Below are 14,264 nucleotides of genomic sequence, written 5' to 3' on the forward strand. Positions count from 1 at the left end.
AAATACCTTTGATATATTAATGTCAGAAGCCCTGCTACTGACCTTGAGCCAAAGCAGAAGAGGTTATGTGCAGCACTGATAGGCCTTCATGTAAGCAGAAACTGCAACATTACCACAGCATTCTACAAAAAAGGTCAAGTAGAGACAATCAAGTTCTTCAGGAAACACCAAAGGAACACTTCCATTCCTTGAGCAAAATGCCTTCTAAAAATGAGCCAGATCTTAGGAAGGTGTCAATGATGCCCTGGAGGTGAGATACACAAAACTGGTTCATACCACTAAAACATTGGGCCAGGTAAATGCCAACTGGTATCCTGGAGGTAGAAAGTATTTCTATTTTCTTTTTGTTTTTGAGTGTGGTGGTATTAAATAAACATAACATTAACAGTTATCCAAATGTGTTTACTAAAAACACTCGTGTAATATTTCAGGTGGTGAGTTCCCAATGAGGTTTTGTCAATGAATCCTTTCTAGTTTAATGGATTATATTGGGAAAGTAAACAGGGAAGTCTTTCTTGTAAACTATGCTTGTTTCCTTGTATACCGAACATCTTTTCCACTGTGCGTGTTTGTTCTTGCAGTAGTGATAGAATCCGCATTACCGACTTACATTTTCCATCAATAAAACATACTGAAGCTGTTTCACATGCATACATATGAAAAGCTTGCCCTGCAGCTTCATGAAATTGCAGCATTCAAATACAGTACTATATTTTTCCTTAAAAAAAAATGCAGTGTATTAAGTTGTCAATGCCTGTGTTAATGGATTTGTAATTTGTCTTGAATGGATTATTTGGTGCTTTGTTGAAAGTATCTATTCATCTGAAAATGATTTCATGTGGTGCCTCCAATGTTTGATCTAAGCTAATTCTAGGGGGTGCCTTTTGGGTGTCTGCTGGGCCAAATGCTGGAAAAAACAAAATTTGTCTGGCATAGAAAATTCATCTCTTTTATGTAACCTACCTGTTCATTTTAACTGGTTTGAGATGATGCCTTGAATATTTCATCAAATGCATTTTAGAGAGGTCCACATGGGACACACCAGCACCTGGTCCCTGGCAGATATCCATAATTACAAATGTTATGTTACACACTGAATGCTGGTTGATATTGGTACTTTGTTCGTTTGGTCAAAATTATCAGAGCTGCTGGTCTAGTATCCTCAGTAACTTCAATAACAGCTAAATTTAATAAAAAAATAAAAAAGTATATTATTTTATCAAAATTTACCAAAACTACCTTCATATGGCATCCTTAATAGATTCATCCTATTTAAATAATGTTCCCATGCCTAAAAAGAAAAATATGTCTGGGCCAGCCTTCAAGGTTATCTGTTTACAATGCACTGGGCATGATGGGACAAATCACTCATTAGAGCAACAGGGCTTCTGGGTGTTATTACTACACAAGATTTCGAGCACAGGGGCTGGAAAATGTCCTATCAATCCATCTCGTGGGTTAAACAACACTGAAGCCACTGTAAGTGTCACGCCACTTTTAGCGACATTGGAATAAACTAAAGTGCACTCATAGGCTTGCTCGTTAGACATTTATTTTTAAGTCAGCAGACATCCGCAGCACGCACTACCTAACTACTCCATCTATGAAAGCGTGGGTTCGTATTCCTGTGCAACAACTTTAAAGTACTTTAACTGGAGAAATGTTTTATCTATTCATTCCACTTTCTCTGTGATTGTAACCTGCATTTACGAAATAGGAAAAAAATATTTTACATTACTATCATGTAATACTAAACTGGCAAAATGTGGCTTCATAGAGAGACAAGGCAGCCCATTTAATGGTTAAGGTTAAGGTAATACACCTTCCAAGTTCCACCTCCCCCTTCTGGAAACATCCTTCCACTTGCACACGCTCACACAAGTACGCATTTTCTCTAAGGTAAAAAACGTGATGAAGATTAATCCCACTAAAAGCAATAAAAGACAAGTATGATGAATGAATGCAATGTACGAAAAACTGTATGAAGAAATGTATTAATACCAAACAAATGCAGTTAAAGGTAAAAAACAAAGGAATGAAAAGTTATATGTAAATATTAAAGCAATCAGCCTTTCTTTATCTCACTATTCCTAATCATATTAAGAGTACAGTCCCTATAGTACAGAGCTGTACATGGACAGTACCGTTTAGTCCAATATACTTTTCCAACTTTTCCAGATGCATTAGCTGAAATGTAGTGCTGTCTGCATGTGAACAGCATATGATCCTGGACTGATTCTTTAGAGTCTTAATTAACTGTCAATATTTCTAATTACTATATATGATTAGTAAAATAATTACGGCAGAAAATGGCGTCTACGTTTGTTCTCCATTTTAAAACCAGCAAAATATGCATATTAATAACGTAAGGGCTTCTGGGGTATATTTTTTAACACATCCAACCAAGCTTATGTAGCATATTTAAATATATATATATATATATATATATATATATATATATATATATATATATATATATATATATATATATATATATATATATATATATATATTATTCAGAAGATGAACCCTATTCATATGGAAAAAGCCCACCACAGGGGCCACTGACTTGAGATTCCCAGAGAATATGGTGTTCATTAGGAAGAAGTAAGAGGAGGTAAAGGGAAATACAGAAAGAAGAAATCTCACTTATTAAAGAATAAAAAACAAAATTAATAAACAAATAAAAATGTGGTAAAATGCAAGGAGAATAGTATGAGTGTAGTAATGCATTGCATCTTCGCTTGAACTTTTTAAGTTCCAACTGCACGAAAAATCTTTAGTCAAAATAGAAGCGAGTAAATAGGGACCTTACTTGATTTGAAACGTGGTAATCTTGAAGTAAGCGATGACTGTAAATGTGAATTATCTTAATATGCCAAAATTGGGAAGATGTAAGTCCACAATATCTGGCCTAAATCTCAATGTGTTATATATTCTCCAGTGGTACAGTGCAGTTAGTCCATTATTCATAAACTAAGCTTGAATTACCCCAAGAAGTAAGGCATCAAAACATTCTTGATTTCAAGTAAATGATTAGCAGTTGCTTAGTAGAATTTCATCAGCAGAGTGGCGCAGTGGAAGCGTGCTGGGCCCATAACCCAGAGGTCCGTGGATCGAAACCACGCTCTGCTACGAGGACGTTTTGCAATTGCAAACTTGATTCCGATGATAACGTGTCTGCTGCTGCCGTTCGTGTAAATCATTTGAATAGAATATGAGGGACAAAGTAACAGAATTCTGTTCAGCCACTAATCTAACGGGGCAACCTATATATCTCTGCCGAAATATGTGGTCGTTTCTTTACCTAAGGGGCAACCTATATATATATATCTGCCGAATTATGTGGTCTTTTCTTTGTCATTGTTACTGCAATGGGCCTTTTAGAATTCGCGAAACGTCTTTAGATTACAGAAATATGTTTTTAGAAAGACTTGCTAACTAAAACCGTTTACCATAGCTTTGTATGACGAGAGTAAAGCTTACAAAGTTGCGCAAGTTTGCAATGAATTAAAATCGATGGTTATCACAAAACAAAAGAACGAAATGTTACAGAGCGTAATGCATGCCTCAGAGGTGGAATGACGTTATGAAAAGCACTGACATTATTGTTGACATTAAAATGCATATTTACCTGATGCTAAAACCCAACTTACACAGCTAGCGAAAGCTTCGTCTGACGCACTGCCTCGGAATAGCACGTGAGGCTCACGTGGTTGGCGCTCACGTAACCTTGGACAAAAGGCGTAACCCGACTGTGTCCACTAGTGCTAAAATGCATATAAGATAAGCTCGTTCTCGGCAATTTGATTAAGAATTTCACTTTCTGTATCAAAACGCCATTGTATAAACATTGATCAGCAAATAAGAAAGCGCAGTCATTAATTAACTAAATTTCACCAAAGATGAAATACATTCAATGCAACCTTGCTGATTTTACTAAGAAAACTACATTTTATATCAAAAGTTCCTTGCATAAATGGTGATCATCAATTAAGAAGGGTTACCTAATGAATTTTGCAGTTACTTTGATGAAAAATCGGTACTTGCTACGTACAAGTTCTGTATATTAAGAAATTATGTAGAAGGATTTTAAGGTATCTAAAATCATTACGGAAGCTGAACAAATTTGCCGACACAGAATTATTCACAGCAGCGCTGATATGAAACAAGATAATAATGCATAACAATCAAAATGAAGAAACTGATAAGTTTCTCATATACGCTGAACTGAATTGAAATAAATTGAATTGAATATTGAGAATTTAGGCCAAAGGCCAAGCATTGAGACTAATGAGGTCATTCAGCGTTGAAACGGAAACAGACAGTAAAAATTTGAAAGGTGTAACAGGAGGAAAACCTCGCAATTGAACTAGGAATCAGTTGTTAGGAGGGGGCGGAAGGTAAGATGGAAGAAAAAGAATATGAAAGGAGGTACAGTAAAAGGAACGAAAGGGGTTGCAGCTAGGGGCCGAAGGTACGCTGCAAAGAACCTTAAATAATGCCTACAATGCACCGCACGAGGTGCACTGACAGCACTACCCCGCCACGGGGTTCTCTTATATGTAAATATGGTCGCGCGACGTTTGGAATACTGTTATCATTATAAAGCAATTACATGATCAATCCTCGGCACTGACTATAATTTTGCCGTTTTGCAAAAATTACCTTAGGCTACATACATTTTCCAGTAATTTATTAATTTTAGTTACACTTAAAAAGATTTTTTTTTCCAGAGCATTTATTTCATTCAATTTTTAGTTTTCTGTAAAAGAAAACTATTGAGATGGCTATTTGTCTGTCCATCTGTACTTTTTCTGTCTGCCCTCAGATCTTAAAAAACTACTGAGGCTAGAGGGCTGCAAATTGGTATGTTGATCATCCACCCCCCAGTCATCAAACATACGAAATTGCAACCCTCTAGCCTCAGTAGTTTTTATTTCATTTACGGTTAAAGTTAGCCATGATCGTGCGTCTGGCACCGATAAGGTGCCAACAATATAGGCCACCACCGGGCCGTGGGTGAAAGTTTCATGGGCCGCGGCTAGAGTTTCCTACAGCATTATACACTGTACAGAAAACTCGATTGCGCCGAAAAAACGGCGCATTTTTTACTTAGTTTCTTTTGTAGTTACGTTACTTTCAAATGTTTTTTTTTTTTATTATGATAGCAACACAGATTTTCATTCAGCTACGTCTTCTGGTTTTCTGCAGGCTCTTCATCGATTCTTAATATGAAAGGTGTCTTTTTTCACTTCAAAACAGTTTTGCAAATATACTCTTGAGTCTTGTCATGGAAAAAAAAAGTTGCAACAATGTAGTGTTAGGTAGAGAGTTTACTTAGTCAATACGAATATTAATCTTCTCAAATAAAAATACGCATACTCATTCCTTGCTGGCCTTCCTTTATCTTATCTTACACTTCCTACTGACGTCATTTCATCTACAGTCTCTGAAACACACCAAGCTTTAACTTCATCCTTTCGACGCAGTTCTCTTACTGTTGTAGCCTTTTCGAAACTTAACACACGTATTTATGAATGCTGTCTCAGTTTGCTGATGATGTTTCAACAGATGCCTACTGGCATCTTCGTAGTTCAACAGATGCCTACTGGCATCTTCGTAGTTCTTTGTTGCATGAACCACAATCCTTCTATGTACCACAGTAACTACAAGCACTTTCCTCTAATGAAAGAATACACTTTCACAATTACACCGGAATGAGAGCATTTTTTTTTTAATTAAGTACTGTTATTACTTTTCAAAGCTTAATCCTAACCCGATGTAACCTAGCCTAAGCATCCTTACGTAGCTTCTGTGATAGTGACTTCAACCTTCGGACACTCCCACTACCAACAACAGTTATAGTAACGACCCAAGTGGCGTCAAAACCGTTCATTTTTGAGGACCATAACCTCTCTACCGACTGACACTATAGCCTATATCTCAACGACCATCAGCAACTACACAAAAAGCAGCGATTTCCATGTTTTTTATTGATTTTTTTTTAAATTGTCCATTATTTCAGTGTTAACCACTCTAGACTGTGTATCCGGGAAGTACTGACTTGTGAAATTTGTTGAAATAGTTATGAATTAAGAACAGATATTATTGGTTACTTGGTACTTCATTAGGTTTCATCTTGAACGAATGTCCAACAACAGCAAATAAGATTATAATAAATATATATTTATGCCCAAAACTACAATGAAATATATAATTATGCGTAAAATAAATAGCTGTGCTACATGTTATTACTTTTCAAAGCTTAATCCTAACCCGATGTAACCTAGCCTAAGCATCCTTACGTAGCTTCTGTGATAGTGACTTCAACCTTCGGACACTCCCACTACCAACAACAGTTATAGTAACGACCCAAGTGGCGTCAAAACCGTTCATTTTTGAGGACCATAACCTCTCTACCGACTGACACTATAGCCTATATCTCAACGACCATCAGCAACTACACAAAAAGCAGCGATTTCCATGTTTTTTTTTATTAATTTTTTTTTAAATTGTCCATTATTTCAGTGTTACACCACTCTAGACTGTGTATCCGGGTAGTACTGACTTGTGAAATTTGTTGAAATGGTTATGAATTAAGAACAGATATTATTGGTTACTTGGTACTTCATTAGGTTTCATCTTGAACGAATGTCCAACAACAGCAAATAAGATTATAATAAATATATATTTATGCCCAAAACTACAATGAAATATATAATTATGCGTAAAATAAATAGCTGTGCTACATGAGATTGCTCAGTAACCTCCACAAATCGCGCAGGTGTCTCCATCAATCAAGCAAAACAAAACTGAAAAGAAGGGATGCTGACGTCCTCAGCTACCGAAGTCTACAGGACAGCAAACGAACGACCTACATGTATAAATATGGTATCAATGCAGAGGTTTTGATCCGATATATAACCCATGAAAGCAGTGGCGATTCTAGGACTCTGAAAGTGGGGGGGCCACTTCAGGGCCAATATAAATTTTGGGGGGGCATTTATCGTTGGTGGCTAGGTGGCGAGCGAAGCGAGCCCAAGCAGCTGTTCTATGTGCATTTTCATGGCACTCTGAAGACAATATTATGTCATTAATGAAATAACAAATGACAATAATAGCACCTCATTACTTTCATAACTTGCATTTGTAAAACATATACATGTATGCCTACACAAACATTATGATAATGGAGGTTATTCGTATTATTTAAAAAAAAATATATATGTATTTCTTGCAATATATTTTTAACAAAATCGCAAAAATATGGCAATGTTTCTCCAATGTACAGTTGGACACCTGAATATAGCATGTATTCCTTGAATTTTCGATATGAGGGAAACTATATAGGTGGGATAGATGTCTGTTTTGATACCGGTATGCAGTAGTTAAATAATATGGCCAATTGACAATTGTCTTGTAAAATTTAATAATGTTTGTAAGTCCGGGATAAGAGTTTCGACTGCCCTTCATACACAATAATGAAATAGCAGAGAAAATCTCCATTGGCAAACTGTAGGCGTGTCACTTAACAAACAGTGATTTGCTTGACATTTCAGTACTTTTTATTACTATAAATCATCTGTGAATCCTTATAATTAACCATTTTTCATTATAAACTACAAATAAAGGAAATTATTTTGGTGTTTGATTTTACTAAGTTCTTCGATTGACAACCTGACCCTTGGTCAGACTTTTTAACGTGACTGCACCTATAATTGCATAGCACTTATGTACAGCATAATAGGTCCACAAAATGTTATGAGTGACTATATCGCTATTGGCCTATATGACTATATCAACAATAAAACTATGACCTCGTGCAACGTATGTAATCTAGATAAAAAAATACTGAGACACAAGGCATGAGCAATCATGCAATGGCATGCTGTGGGAATGACATGATTTTCATATAGGCTAGTATAGTCGAGTAGAGTTCACCTCAGGAAAGTGAAAATCACCCTGCTGGTAACACCGTTGCTAGGCAACCACTTTTACTTTCTACATAATTATGTTGAAAGGACAAACCTAAGTAGCCTACTTCAAAAATTCATAAAAACTATCTTCAAAACAAAAATGAATCATGAGTTATGAATGTAATGTAAATATTATGTTGATATTAAAACCCCATGCAAGCATGCATGAAGTAATGCAGTGTTGCCAACAGGGCGAATTTCCCTTTCCTGAGGTGAAGTAGAGTATAGTACGTATATTTAGTGCAGCTTAATTCTACGATTATCATGCCGGCTATCAAATTCATCAACAAAACAGTCTAAATCAATTCCCTCGGCACGTGCACTTTCAATGGACAGTAATGCGATATTACTCAATCTAGCACTGGTCATGGAATTTCTGAGAAATGTTTTCACTAATTTCATTTTTGAAAAACTTCTCTCACAAGAAGCACTGGTAACAGGAAGAGTGACAGATATTAACAATAGTTTGTACAAACAGTCAAATGCAGCCTTATAAGGACTAAGGAATGACAGGAATTGTGTAATGGATGTAGGCTGTATTGGCTCTTTCGTGAGTAATTTCTTCACCAGAGGGATCTCATATTGTAAATCATTTTGACTGACCGAGTATGCCATTGCATATGCCTTCAAGTCTTCTTCTAACAAGAATGTCTGTCCTCCAGGACAGAGAGCTGAAATACCACAGAAAATTGCATTTGACTCTTTGGAGAAATGACGGTCTAATTCACTAATTAAGCAGTCTAGGACTTCATAGAAAATCCTGATGTGTTGCACATGACATGGAACAGAAGATCCTTGACCACCTGTTTCAAACACGATAAATCCATCAAGCTTACGAGGTTTCTTTACCCGTTTTCTTGTTGTTGTTGGTGTAATGCAGCATTTCCTGCAGAGTTCATTAACCTTCTCAGAGTAATGGTCATTCAAGTCAGAGTTGCGTACATTAACTAAATGTTCATGGAGTGACGAAATTAGATTTGCTGCTTTTCCTAGGTCTGCTTGTTTATCCTGTAGCTGTGTAGACACTTTATTAACTTTTCCAAGAATATCTGTGAAAAATTGCAATAAGTAAACAAACTCTGCATCAATCTGGGCAAGCAAACCGCGAGCGGATACAGCTCGGGCACCAATGTCATCTTCACAAATTTCCTTCAAAAGTCTCATTATGCATTCCAGACGGAGTAGAGCATTTTCACACGAAGTGGCCCGACACCACCACCTTGTGTCACTGAGATGCTGCAGTTCTCGTACTTGTTCTTCAGGCAACATTTCACGCTGTATCAAAATGAATTTCTCATGAACTACCGAGTTACTAGCAAAGATATAGAGTTCTTCAAGCAAACTAAAGAATTCAGCAGCTTAGGGGTACATACTTTGCAACATTTATCAACACTAAATTGAGCCTGTGTCCATAGCAGTGTATATAATATGCAAAGGAGCTTTATCACGAATTCGTTTCTGAACACCACTAATCCCTCCACTCATCACTGATGCCCCATCAAATCCTAATCCTACAAGAGAAGATTTGTAATCCAACCCCAGTTTATCCAAACTCTTCAAAATAATATCTGTGATAGAGGCAGCATCCAACAAGTCCATCTGAGTGAAAGAAATGAAGCACTCCTGAATACAATTTGCTATTTCATCATAAAATCTAATAACTAATGCCAACTGCTCTGCCTTACTAACATCCTTGGCTTCATCAGCTTGAACAGAAAAGTAATGACATGACCTAACTTTTTCTGCAATTTCTTCCTTCACCATACATGCAAGTGTGTCAATCATCTCATTCTGTATTGCAGAACAAGTGTATTTTTCATTTTTGGACCACTTTCTACTCTATCAGCTATAATAGGATCACGTTTAGCAGTGAATCTGAGAATCTTACGAACATTTCCTGGATTCAGTTCATCATCACCTTCTCTATGTCCTCTCTGCGAAATGTCTTGTGTTACAGTCAACAGGATTATTTCACCTAATGTCTTTATGTAATGACGATTTTCACGAACTTTCTTCTGGTATGCCTCACTTATACACTGAGCAATTGATGTTTTATCAGCTTTATTTCGTTGATAGTCCGCCCATGCAATACAAGAAGTTTTGTGGCACTGTGAGGAAATGTGCTTTTCGATGGCACCATCTTTTCCATGTGCTTTCTTCCATCGTCTAAAGCCACTCTTTATGAATGCTTCATCTGCATTGCCATATGTTGGTGGAGCAAAGTGCCTGCATGCAAAAACAGAACATTGCATCTCGTTCTTTAGAATATTCAGCCCATTCATATTTGTCGAACCAAGCCCCCACAAAAGACCGAGCATGAGACTTTCCTTCACTATGCCTTGGATACTCTTTTAAGCGTACCTGAATAGGATTCTCAGAAGCAGATTGAGAAATGTCAGCTGGTGCAGAATCTTCCTTTTTCTGTTTCTTTGTTGGATGATCATGTGAACTTGATCTTGCAGGATTGCCAATACTTTCACGATCACAGTCTCCCTCTGACTTCTTAGCAGGTTTATCAGATTCAAGGTTTACTGTCAATGGTGCATCACATTCACTGCGTTTTTTAATTACAAATTTATCCATGATTGTCTATAGTACAATAAAATTATCTGTGATAGTAAGTTCTGAAAAAAAAAATTAAATTAAATAATCACACGTAATTCACAATTAACACAACACACCTGTCACCACAGAAAATGTGATAAAATTTGCGGTTTCGCTGACTACCGACTGGAAGATGATGACAGCACGCACACACACACACTGTCACACACACACATACACACACACACACACACACACACACACACACCCATATATTTCACACACATATATATATATATATATATGTGTGTGTGTGTGTGTGTGTGTGTGTATAACATGTATACAGTATAATAAATATATGCACATATAGGCCTACACTATCACTGCCAACATTCACGAATCACAAAAATTATAATACAATTAGACGATTTTTATTATTATAGGAAGTGTTTTCTACGTAAAAATAAAATGGGGTTAATTGTCACCGACTCACCAGCTACTTGTATTTTGGCCTATTTAGTTATTTTCTTTCAAATATGGCTAACGACAATATTTATATTTGGCTTTTGTCAGATCTGTTTGTGAAAAGGTTAACACTGGGTTGAAGGGTTAAAACTTGAGTTGGGATATAGACCTACATCATATAACAAAAAAAATTAGTGTACATTGTTTGCTACTTTACACCCGCCTGTCAGATTCTTCTCATTCTTTTTCTAAGATTTCGTATAATTATTTTTTTACTCTATTTTCGTATCCGCTTCTTATGTGAAACACCCACATACTGTACATAAAGATCGAATATCTCATAGCCACTAGTCTACTCCCACTTTGTATGAGACGAAATAATGAATACCACTTATGCTCAAATGCACTTATGCACAAATAATTATGCTTTAGACACTCAATAAGACATTAATCGGGTAAAAACTGACTTGACCGGCTCACAGTCTCACAGAAACAGACTACATGTACTGATCACATCATCACATCATACATGGACGTGAAACATACGCGTCTGATTCGCGTCACACACACACAAGCGGTCGAGGAGGACGGAGGTGTAAAAAAAATTCCAATAATTTTAATCTAGCAACGTTACCATTTTTTGTTTTTTGTGATTACGTCTAGTTATTGTGATAGGATGGGATATTTGAGTGTATATATAGTATACTGTATAATTTATAAGGTATATATTTATATTATATATTATATTATATTATTATATATGCCTAAACTAAGCTTATTTAGAATTAGGATATGGAAACAAAAACTGGGGGCCAAGCTGGGGCCAGCCAAAAAAAACTAGGGCCCATGGCCCCCTGGCCCCCTAGAATCGCCACTGCATGAAAGTTCCAACCAGATGCCTAAGTCCAGATACAACAGTTTACCCACAACTCTTGTCCATTTTCTACAGATTCCGATTTTTATCCAAAGAAAACGTTCATGTACAAAGCATGGGGTAAAATTCTGTAGGCAATAAAAGGGTCTTGTGCTCTGTAGTCTCAGAAGTCTTTAGTGATCGATTGAATGAGTCAGATAACAAAATTTTTAGATGTATGCTATGATGATACAAACAAACTCACAACCAGAATTCTAGGATATCCAGATGAAATTTTAAAGCATGGTGTGCATGAAATATATTTTGAAATATCACAGTTCACACTAAAGACGTTCGCTTTGCTTGTGTAGCCATTCTGCATAAATTTCTTGTAAATATACTTTACATAATTATGTGCTGATAAGCTATTGCGAGACTTCCCATGAACAAATGTTGGGAGCAGGTGGTTTTCCTGACGCATTTTTTATAGATCTACGTAATGCTATTAGATTATATAAAGGCGAAATAAAAATTAAGAGACGTTAAAATTGAAAACGATCATGCAGGGATTTGTCATGCTCAGACCTATCTCGATTACATTAAAATTTCAGACATCAGTAAATCGTAAAAGATTTTTCTGTTAAACAATATGATAATATGTTATGGATGAATGAATGAGTATAAAGGATCATATTCCGATTCTGATTCTGAAGCCATCCCCTTTTAAAGAGGTGGTATGGCATGCCCGTACAGGAGCAAACGCACGCACGCACGCACGCACGCACACACACACACACACACACACACACACACACACACACACACACACACACACACACACATATATATATTACGCACATTTTCACTTTGGTGGTGTTCCTTGAAGGTTTGGTATTAATCTTCAGGTTCCTAGCCAGTTTAGGGATGATGTAACTAACCCCCATTAGATTTACTACCCTAGCTGCGACCCAAAGCACGCAATGAATTACCATGTGCAAAATTCACTGCTTAGGACAGCAGAGGCAAGCCTGAAGTGTTATGACACTCTCGGGAACTGAACAGGGCTCTTCATGGCGAATTAAGTGTTCTAGCCGCTGGACTGTGAGGAATCTCTCTCTCTCTCTCTCTCTCTCTCTCTCTCTCTCTCTCTCTCTCTCTCTCTCTCTCTCTATATATATATATATATATATATATATATATATATACAGTATATATATATATATACATACACACAATATACATATACATATACATATATATATATATATATATATATATATATATATATATATATATATATATATATATATGAATATATAAATATGTATATAAATATAATGTATACACATAAATTTCTGATTCACATCAGGACCAAACCCCAATCTTTGAAGTGAGAGACCAGGACGTTGCCAACTGACCCACACAAGTCATAAAAGAAGTTGGAACCTAAGTACTTCTGTACCTGAGGTTTATCCCGGGTAGGCTACCGCCTAACATACCAACGCATTTTACCAAGCTTCCCGAACCAGCAGTGAGTCAGTTGGTAGAATTTCATTCGAATAACCCCTTCACAGTGAATATGATGCAATTAATGAACACATGAGCACGTGTTTCACGGAAATAAATATATACATAGGCCTAGATATGTCTATATGTGTGTGTGTGTGTGTAAAAGACCGAATTCCTAATACCGAAGAAAGCTTACAACACTAGAGGCTATTAACTAGTAATCTTACCGGTCCCAGTAACAGTTGGACAAACAATTATGACAAAAGGTCATGGGTGGACCGGGCGCCCATATAAAACTAGAGTTCACCAGTTGCCTTTCATACTGATCAGGGCCATGTCCTCATTTCATATTCTTTAATGCATTCGTGCAGAGACCAACTACTTCTTTAGTCTACAAAACTAGATCTTATCTTACTGTAACGGTTCTCTACAATCAAAGATTAAATTTATTTTTCGAACATTAATGTTCAAATTGATCATGACAAAGCAAAAGCTACCCGAATAAAAACAAAATTCAGGTAAAGTGCGACAGACTCTTGTCAGTGAAGTCAGGTAAGAATAGGTAAATCCAATTTATGTCGAATCGGGAATGAAGCATCTCGGTGGAAGTAATAAAATTCTTATAATTATCTAAGTGAGCAATATGGGTATGTGAGGTCACTCGACACTACAAAATACAAAATGCAAAACAGGCGAGGCTGTTTCACGATTATACTTTTATGACGTATAAAAGTAAATATGCTGTGATGTGACAAAAGAGGTGAGAATTATCTAGTTGTAACTAAGATTTCTGTAAAACAAGTTTTTCGTTTTGGTGTTCACGTTAAAGAAAACGGAAAAAAGAAAGATGAAAAGAATAAAAAGTATAAAGAAATATTTTGAAGATAAATGTTTCATAAAAATAATAAAGATGA

At 36.4% G+C, this 14,264-nt stretch overlaps 1 long non-coding RNA gene and 1 other non-coding gene across 2 annotated transcripts in view; one reads left to right on the forward strand and one right to left on the reverse strand.

Annotated features, from left to right (window-relative positions):
- Positions 1–14,264, reverse strand: part of LOC136828681 (uncharacterized) — a 120,619-nt gene that overhangs the window by 23,938 nt on the left and 82,417 nt on the right. The window lies entirely within an intron of this gene.
- TRNAM-CAU (transfer RNA methionine (anticodon CAU)) lies at positions 3,064–3,135 on the forward strand. The gene has a single exon. It is a non-coding gene; the product is annotated as a tRNA-Met (tRNA).

Source organism: Macrobrachium rosenbergii, chromosome 43, assembly GCF_040412425.1.
Source record: "Macrobrachium rosenbergii isolate ZJJX-2024 chromosome 43, ASM4041242v1, whole genome shotgun sequence".
NCBI classification, from domain to species: domain Eukaryota; kingdom Metazoa; phylum Arthropoda; class Malacostraca; order Decapoda; family Palaemonidae; genus Macrobrachium; species Macrobrachium rosenbergii.